We start from the raw sequence: 8342 nt of genomic DNA, 5'->3' as shown, positions 1-8342 counted from the left end.
TGATTCAATCAATATAATATACAAATAGTGTGGCGTTTTTAGCGATATGCTTTCCCCAGGATACACACTGTGTTTATGAGTTTGATTGATGCTTCTATGTGTGCCTATGAATGTTTCTGCTTATGTAAATTGATGATCAACATATAGGAGATTATGTATTATACATGTTCCACTTATAATTGTATGATCAGGATAATCTCTGTGAATATTTGTTAAATTATTCAAAATTTCTACAAAGTGATCTTCTATTAGTTGGTAAACAAGCATGCATATTCAAAGACCAACATTACCTGGTAAATGATTTTTCATTTCTAATGTTAGTATTCTTTTGACAAAAGGTAAAATGCATACCTTGTCAGTCCTAGGGGCAAGGGCTACAACATGATACACTTTTCCATCAATTTGTGTTGTGCATACTGCACCAAATTGTTCATCCATATGCCACAAAGGGTGAAGATGTGGCTATGCTTCTCTAAATGGAAAAAGCCTATTGAAAACCACTTTACAATTTTTTTTAAACTTTTTATTTCTCAGCTACAACAAATTACAAGACATCCACTTCATGCAACTTTTATTTGAGAAAAAATTGTGGTGAATTATCTCAATCACCTATGTTTGAATTGAAGGGTATATGCATTAGAAACGCAACAATACAATGTCAACTCAAGAAATATCTCTAAATTCTGTGTCATGAACACAATGTGTGTTATATTTTAATTTTTAGCATCTCACTACTAAAGAATATGTCAATGTTCCATCCTCTGGCTTCTCATCAACGTATACTTCTAACAATGAAAACCCTAGAAATCCAAATTGGCACCTACCACAGGGAAAATGCATGTATATATGAATGGGAGTCTCTCAGTTTTAGGAATAGTAACATATATCTTTAACCACCACTTTTGAAAGAAAAAAATTAACAACTATAAGGTCTTGATTGGACACTAAAAAAGAATTGAAATGAACTTACCTTTCGACCACAATTAAATTATATCTATGATGAGGCCAAACCCTTGCAGAATCATCGATAATTACTACTCCATATTACATTCCAAAAATGCTATCTAGATCTTTACTTTTAGGTAGCCTATCATCTCCATCTAGATCAACCTCATCACCCTTCAAAATAACACATCATGCAAATAAAGTTCTTGTGGGATCAAGTACTTTGGACATCTCTATGGCATTGTCTAAACATGTTGTTCATACAACATTCTTTCCTAGAACATAAATGATCAAAGAATGAATTAGATGAAATAAAGAATAGATCCATCTATTGGCATGCATAGAAGTTTCCAATTCCACATTGTAAATCAAATGATGCCTGTAAGAACTACAGTTTGCAAAGATATTAATAGTTCAATCCAAATTATAGTAACCTTGTCCAAAACATTTCAGATGTTAGGCCACAATTTAGTCCACATTCCCATATAAGGAAAGCAAAAAATATAATGTTGAGGTTTCTCTTGGTCTTTCTCCTCCTCCTTCCTTGGAATTTCCTCATGCACATGATCTATTTCAATAAATTGTTGGACAAAAAAAATCACGAATTAGCAACATTTATATACCCATATTACCATGAATCAGTTCATTTACTTCACATCCCTCTTTTCCTAGGAATCGCCAGAATTATAACAAGATGGTTTATATTTAATGAAACCTTAGCTAAATTTAGTAGTGTCTGATCATGGCCCAAAACAAGGCAACATTTCTTGGCACTAAACATCTTATTTTTTTCGTCAATTCTCCATGTTGTTCTTGCTAGATTGCAACTCATTTCTCTTCACTTAGCCCTTCCAAGAGATGATCCACATCAACCCAAGGATTCAAATGTTTTTGTGTGAAGTGGTATTTTCATTTGAAAAAATGCTATGAGGGGTATAACCATGCTAGAATACTTTGGAGTGTTATGTCTTGTGTAGTATCTTCTTTTCAAAATTTAGAAGATTCAATGAATTCTTGATCCATGTCAATGGGGTCAATTTCTCTAATTGATTTCCCAACAAACATCTGTGATGATAGAACTCATAATGTTTTCATGTTAGAAATTTTAGCAATATTTTCTATGAAATTATGTTCAATATTAGCCAAATAAGGAACTTGTTACAAATTTGGACCCAGATTTGTAGTTGTTGGTCCTAAAGCCATGTGTATCTACCTTCTCACTAGGATAAAATGTTTACCTATCCCACTCAAGTTCACATTATCATTACCTGAATTCATGTGAAGAATATGACAAGGATCATGAGGTTTCATCTGAGGCTTCCCAGAGTCTCCAACCTACCCAAACAACAAATAAAATAAATGATGAATAATTCATCCAAAGGAATATTGGAAAAAAATAGAATATATAGTTAAACGATGCAACAAGTTACATTTGAAATGCCTTAGAATTGAAGTCACAAGTTTCTCTTCCAACACAAAGAAACAATGATCCAACTTCCAAGTCATATTTTCAAAGACCACCAATTAATCCAATACAAATCACCAAAGCCACATGCCTTGGGTCACTTACTTCAACCCACATATATAGAATGAAATGAAAACAAAATAAATATATTTTCCACTGTTACATCTCTCAAATAGTCATTACACACAAGATACAACTCAATTAACTATGTTGAATCACCAACATGTCTTACTGTGGAAGTTCCTTGAGTGTCAGGTTTGGAAGAAATTGCTAGTGCTTGCAATGTCTTTTTATGTTGTACATTTGAATTCTTTCCCAGATGTAGAAACAAATTCTCTACTAGGACCTTACTAGGGAGGATTTGTCTATTGACATTGATAAGGATTTTGTGCAGGCTATGCTGACAAACTTCTATTGCTCTTGCTTAATGAGGTGTATAAGCGTAGTTGGGTTTACCATTATATCAATAAATACAAAAGGTCTATTTTATTTCTCTTCTCTCTTCCTCACCTATAGATGGAATCCTTGGATTTAAATTGATATTTGTACTATTTGGTTGAATTTGATTGGCTTCAAAAACAAGGTCCAGTCTGAAGTACTTTCTTGATAGAATCATTTAGTTTTTTGTCTTTTGTTTCTATTTTCAATAGTGACATTTTGTGTGTAGAAAAAATACTATTACTATAACTTCTCAAATTAGTGAACCTTGATTGGTCTCCATTATTGTCTATTTCCATTTCCGATTTATGATCCCAGTTAGTAGGTGCTGGAATAATGGTATTATGTTCAAGCCAACCACCACATCTAGATGTCACAACTAAATGGGCCATGGATAAACAAGTGTGTTCCTGGCATGGATCCCAGATCTAGCATAACCTCTTCATTTTTGTATCCACCTATCAGAGCAGTGAGGCATAACACCTTTCCAGATCTCTTCTTTTGAACCCAGTGCAGAGGTAATTCATCATCTTAAATGGATGGATTAAATATGTGCAAGAAGAGACCTTCACTTTATTGTTGACTTATAATCCTCCAATATTATGAGGAAATTATTCAACCAACCTTGAACATCATCCTATGTGGGGTGTAGAGGGGTATTATGGCACCTGCTCAATAACCTTCCCATTGGTATTTGCAGCACTGGAAGAGTCCCAGTTCCCATCTCTCATGTCAAGATAGTGTCCTTGATCAAATTCATTCCATATTTGTAGTATTCCTTCCGCTGAAATGCACCAAATGCAACAACATCCAACTGAGATTTTTGGATCTATTCAAGAACCACAGTGCCCACATATACACCCATTTTAGCACACCCTCTGGCCACACTTTTGGTGAGGCCTTGTAGACAAAAGCTCACTCTGCTACCATGTTGTGGCTAGATTCTATAAATAAATAAAGAACAAACTCTTGGATCCTTAATCAAGAGACCAAATTCACAAGGTACCCACTATAATTTGTTTTGTCATTATCCCCATATGTTGTATTTCAAAAAGCTAGGTGCATTATAAAGCGCCTTAAAAATAGAGACACACATTATGTGCCTAAAGATGATGTGACACTAAATTAGTCCATGAATCCAAGTTGTATAATAACCTTGCTACAGTGTATCAACACCAAGACAGAATGAAACTCAGAACCGACCAGCCTCATTCTAATAGCACGTTGAAAACTGAACAGACCTGGAAAAAAAACCCAGAACCTATCCCAGGTCAATGAGTTGGTCTACCTCTAAGTCATATGCCATTTATGATGGGGTACTCTAAAATGATGGGTTGATTTCAATCTATTATATGCATTTTGTTTTGTAGAAGTGTAGCTTTCTCTCTCTAATGAGGAATAGGACCAATCAATTTCCAAAACTCCACAATTTCACTATGGTGATCAGTATGATTCCTAAGTTGTTTAGAATTATGGGAATCTTGCATAAGATCATCATCTGACTTGTGCTTCCTATCAAGAAATATTCCTACAACATGTTCCTTGTGATAACATTAGAATCAGTAGGGAAAGGATTTCAACAACCTTTCACCTAGGATCTCTATTCTTTGGTTGGATTTTCTGAGAAGACCCAATCATTAGATTTATTAACTTCCCTGTCTCAACTGCACCCTTAATACTATGGATAACTGGTACTTCTAGCTCCTCTAAAGAATTGGTTTGAATATTTAACCCCACAACATTGGATTCCATGTATGAGTTCAATTGTGGAATTCTGGAATCTACTGTTCATACATACATTGATCAAGCTAAATAAACAAACACAAAGTTCAGACATACAAAATCTTTTGCACAACAAAACCATTGGAAAGGAGCATATATTTTCACTTAAGTTCGAGCTTTATTTAACTCTTATATCTTACAATGGCTTCATATTATCTAATTTCATATGGTACATTAGGATCCTTCTTGATACAGAACAATTATAGCACCCAAAATTCCATAGTTCCAACCAGATATTGGAACAAGGACAAATTTAGAAGAAGAACAAATACGCCAAAAGAGTATTTTCTTTATAACATCCAATGACCCATCCAATTAAAAATGGCTAATTAGTAGATCTCGAACAATGCTTGCACCATACTCAGAACTGTCATTGCTACTAATTGCAATTGGAGAGTCATGTATACTATATTGCTTGCTTTTGGTGGCTCCTGCTCAGACAGTATCCTGAGATGAGTTTGACATGATGGTCATATGAGGCTGGAAGCTACTTGGTGTAATTTTCCTTAAATCTTGAAAACAAAAGAGCAGAAATGTCATTTTTTATCAATTTTTATTGAAGCTTCTACATACAATAGATGTTCTCACAATTGCAACACAAACATGTTCCATCAATATGAATTATCAAATGTTGTAGGCCAAATTGCAAGGAAAATTGCATTCATTTTAGGCAAAAGAAGAATATGACATTAAGGTCCATGCCAAGAAAAATTATGCAGACAAGGTTGTTGAGTCAATACTTACCATGTGTTTCAGAGCCATAGCAAAGGTTGGCTTTGAGAGTGTCCTCCCAAAGACAGTGCTCTCTTGAGATGACATTGAATTCACTGTCTCTTAGGGTTGCAAGGTGGCATTGACAAAATTAGTTGATTGCTTTACTATACTTTGAGAGAGAGATCTCATTTCATCTATACCTTTCTCTACCATCTTGCTGCCAAGTGAAATGGGCATTGTCACGCTGTGAATGCCATTACCATGTATTTTGGTATTCTGCAAACTAGACCTATCACTAGTAAGGTTGTCATACCAAACTCTCTCTTGCTCTGTTCACTGACCATGATTGTCTTCTCAGACTGCTTACAGTAGGAGCTTCAGTTGTACATCGCACAAAGTTGGGGGTTGCAGGTCTACACCTATTAGCTAAAGTTGTATTTTTTGGCATTGTGGTCCTTAAATTTGGAGGTGTTCCACCTGAAAAAGTAGGCATTAAAGAAGGCTTCAAAGGATTTGTTTTCACTTTGAGAGAAGTTCCTTGTGGCATTACTGAATTTCTAGACGACATGATGCTAGCTTTTCTCACAGAAGAAGGCTCTGGCAGAGGAACTGAATTCTTCTGACTTAGTTTTGTCATGGAAGATTGAAACAATGGTTTTGATAACTGCATGGATGACCTTGGTTAGGACTTTGATGCAGACAATACTGACTTTGAAGATGTGTTAGAAGACCTTGAAGAAGCTGCAGAGTTTGGTGTTGTCACTGAAAGTTTCTATGTTTTTGGCTTTGATCCAAACACAATTGACCTTGACGAGGGGATTGAAGACCTTGAAGAAGCTTTAGATTTGGTTTTTCTCACTGAAGGTTTTTGTGTGGTTGTGTTTCTTAAACCATCATTACCATAAGACATCTTTGGTGCATAGATTCTTGACCTTGATGAGGGGATGGAAGACCTTGAAGAGGCTACAGATTTTGGTGACGTCACTGATGGTTTCTCTATTATTGTGTTTGTTAAACTTTTTATCCTAGAGGAGGGTGTTATCCAACATGAATTTGAAACCCCCCTCATAGTTTTCAATGAAGGTTCTATCTGAATGTTAGGGAGCTGCACATTATATAAAGTCAATCTCATGTATCAAAAACTTCATAGACATCCCAAAAACTGAAACAACCTATTATATGTTAAAATATTACTGTTTTGGTGTGGCTCATTGTTGTTTCTCCAAATGTGAAGAGAGTGACAACAGAGTGGCCATAATGAGCTATCATCATTCCCTCCACAGGTCTGTAATCATCAAGCACTGAGTTTATTGTTGTCTCCCAATAAACAACATCACCCTAGTAGATTGAATTCGTGTGAGATGAGAATCTTCCATATGGACAAGAAGCCCAGTTCTCTGGCTAAAATAGCCAAAGAGAACATGTCTGATAATCTCAGCAGGGCCATCACTTCTAGCCTTTAAGGTTGATGGATCTGCACAAATCTTAAGAAAAAAGTAGTCTTCCGCATTTATTTTCTTCTCTCCAATGCATCTAGCATCAGAAAACATGGTTGCAGTGGTTCTTGGATCCAAGCCCTGAACCAAACACAAGATTTCAGGACTTGAACACCGCAAAATTTATTTATTCAAACCAAAAATGAAGTAGAAATATAACTTCTAAATTCATAAAAATGTGGATTCTGTACTTTATCAAGAACTAAGTATGAATGTAGGCTTTGGTAATTGGGTAATGAAAAACTGATAAAATTGAACACTGCGAAAACTAAAATTTGGCAATAGGTAGTGTGTAATTTCACTAAAGCTATCAAACACATATTCTAGATATCCTAAACATATAGGAAATATTAAACACGTGATCCATCAAGTTCTACTTTGGCCAGGTTATAGAAATAATCATTCCTATAAAAGACCAACAAGAAACACATGTTTTAGCACCTATCTAAGAGTTGTCAATTAAATAAATAGATCATAACCTAAAACTAAAAAAATCATCTCAAATATTACTTGAGTGAAAAAACTAAATCTAATAAAATATGGTAAAATCTAAAATTACCAATCCCTTCAACTAGTAAAGAAAAACAAGAAGAAAGCACCCAGAGGACCACAAATAATAGTAAAATAGAGAAAAAGAATAGTATCTCAGCAACTATAATTGCAAGGCATAAATTAATATCATATATTCCAATTGCAACACTAAAAGAAAATTCAAAATAACATAAAAGCAGAGACAACATTGTATTACACAAGTAAACATTGTTAATGGAAAGATGCAACACAGATTGGAAGAATCATGTCTTTATCAGTGAAATTTCATCAAACCATTGAACAATTTGATGTTGACAATCGACTATAATCTGTACTCTGTGACCCGGGGGCATATGTACTCTAATCATTTGTATTGTTCAGTGCTGAGGTAGATCTAGAATGTCTAGGACGCATATGACTAGTGCCCATATGATCTACATTATGATTTTGCCACTATGGTAGCAGGTTTCTCGTTGTTTTCAAGCTACACCGAGCTGGTAATTAATTCACTTTAAAGTTCAGACTACTGTGATTTTGGGTAAAATCAGGGTCCAATTCAATCACCAGTTGTAAAAGAACACTGTTAGTCAGTGCCATGGTTTCGTAACTTGAACAAGACGACATTGTTGCAGACTCCCCAAGCTTTCCCTAGCTGCGAACAGCTCAGAAATCCATGTTCGCATTACTTTCATGTTGAATATGCCCAGGAGCATATTGGGCAGTTGGGTTATCTATAATTTGCATTAGACATTCCAGCAAGATTCCAATTTGGATCAGACTTGGAACAGGTCCCCTCTTTGTTAACATTTTGATTTTGATTTTTTGAGCTGGCAAGCTGGGACTCAAACATCTATACATTTATTAGGTACCCAGTTTCTCATTTTTACTTGGGAGGTCTGTGTTTACCATCACCACTGCCATATTGTGAAAAATTACCACAACATTGCGTTGCATGTGGGAATTTCCAGCTG

General features: G+C 35.2%; 1 pseudogene; it reads right to left on the bottom strand.

Annotated features, from left to right (window-relative positions):
* Positions 1-273: 273 nt before the first annotated feature.
* LOC149196279 (RNA polymerase II C-terminal domain phosphatase-like 3) overlaps positions 274-8342 on the bottom strand; it is a 67389-nt pseudogene continuing 59320 nt past the window's right edge.

The sequence above is a fragment of the Pinus tabuliformis genome, chromosome 2_2 (assembly GCF_031772625.1).
Source record: "Pinus tabuliformis cultivar Carrire ecotype Pingquan chromosome 2_2, CPIR1, whole genome shotgun sequence".
In the NCBI taxonomy this organism is placed as follows: Eukaryota; Viridiplantae; Streptophyta; class Pinopsida; order Pinales; family Pinaceae; genus Pinus; species Pinus tabuliformis.
Note: the sequence above shows the minus strand (reverse complement) of the source record. Positions and strands in the feature narration are given on the sequence as shown.